The 1,824-nt window shown below is 34.0% G+C and overlaps 1 pseudogene; it reads right to left on the minus strand.

The window, feature by feature from the left end:
- Positions 1–253: 253 nt before the first annotated feature.
- LOC112484676 lies at positions 254–372 on the minus strand (annotated as a pseudogene).
- Positions 373–1,824: the final 1,452 nt, after the last annotated feature.

A 1,824-nucleotide genomic window follows, 5' to 3' on the forward strand; every position in this document is an offset into this window, starting at 1 on the left:
GGAATAAGGGCTCTGAAAAACTTTGACACTTTCCTGAGAAACTAGAATAAACACATGCCCAAGACTGTGCACATGCTTAGGAAAGACCAGAAGCGCCCTAACCTCTCACATCTGGCTGACTTTGACACTGCACAAGCAAGAGGAGGAATTAAGTGTGAGTTGTGAACTTGACCCAGTCTTTTTTTTTTCTTGGTTGGTTGACCTGATTGCAAGGACCTTTTCAGTTTACAATCCCTTATCTTTTTATTTTTAATGCCCACAGCACCTAGTCTTCGTAGGTGGTCTCCCATCCAAGTACTAACCAGGCCCAACACTGCTTAGCTTCCAAGATCAGATGGGATCGGGCTTGTTCAGGGTAGCATGGCCATAGATGAACTTGACAGTCTTAAAGGTACACCCTCACAGACACAGAACCCTTCTGCAGACTCAGACAAACAACAGGTTGTGCCTGTTTTTTTGTTTTGTTTTGTTTTCATCCCAAAGTCTAATGACTTTTTCTAATCATTAGATAGTTAAGACAAGAAAAAACATTGTAATGGCCACATATGAGTAAGAATGCATACTTTAAAACATTAATTTAGAGAATTTGTTTAAAAAAATACAAGTAGCAATAATAAATTCTGCAGAGGTGAGAAAATCTGATTTTCAGAGTTGCCATATTCTAATATCCAGAATGTTCAGAATTCAATATAAAATTATGAGGTGCACAAAGAAATAAGAGAGTATGGCCCAGATAAAAACAAACAAACAAACAAAAACCAAACAAACAGTGATTAAAACAAATTGAGGAAGCACAGACATTAGATTTACTAGATAAACACTTTAAGTCATCTATTATAATATAAATATGAAATAGAAATTATAGAGAGAAACTAAACAGAAAATATGGAGTTGAAAATACAACTAAAATGAAAAAAAAATCCACTACAGGGGCTAAACATCAGATGTGAGCATGCAGAAGAAAGAACCATTGTATTTGAAGACAGATCATTTGCAATTATACAGTCTGGGGAAAATAGAGAAAAAAGAATGAAGACAAATGAACAAACCTCAAAGACCTGTGGTACACAATCAAGCATACTAATGGGCATAATAAAGGAGGACAGAGAAAAAGAAGAGCAGAAAAAGATCTGAAAGAATAAGGGCAAAAACTCTTCAAAACTGAATGAAAGACACTCATTAATCGATACATCCAAGAAGCTCAACAAACTCCAAGTAGAAAAAACTCAAAAAATGCTGTGCCTACACACATCATAATTAAACACACATCACGAAAGCCAAAAACAATGATGAAATCCTAAAGGCGGCGAGGAAGAACTGACCTCTCACATACAAGGGACCCACATTCAAATTTACATGTGAGTCCTCATCAGAAATCATGGAAGCCAAAAGTCAATGAGCGATGTATTCACACTGCTTAAAGAAAATAAAAATCTGTGAAACAAAAATTCTGTTTTTTAAAACTATGTTTCAAAAGTAAAAGAGAAATTAGAATTTCTCAGATTAAAAATAAACTGAAACATTTTATTGCTTGCATACCTGCACTATAAAAATGCTAAATGATATTAAAAGAAGCTAGGAAGTAACTTGAAACCACATAAAGAAATAAGGACCACAGGTAAAGGTAACTATATAGGTAAAAATAAAAGATACTGTGAATGTATTTTTTAGTTTGTACCCTTCTTATTTCCCCAATCTTATTTAAAACAAAACTGAATAAAGAAACTTTTATAATTATATGTTAAAGGGTACACGATGTGTAAAGATATAATTTGCGACAATAACAGCATAGAGGAGTGGAGTCATATAGGAACAAAGATTTTT

Source organism: Pteropus alecto, unplaced genomic scaffold (genome assembly GCF_000325575.1).
Source record: "Pteropus alecto unplaced genomic scaffold, ASM32557v1 scaffold17, whole genome shotgun sequence".
Lineage (NCBI taxonomy): Eukaryota > Metazoa > Chordata > Mammalia > Chiroptera > Pteropodidae > Pteropus > Pteropus alecto.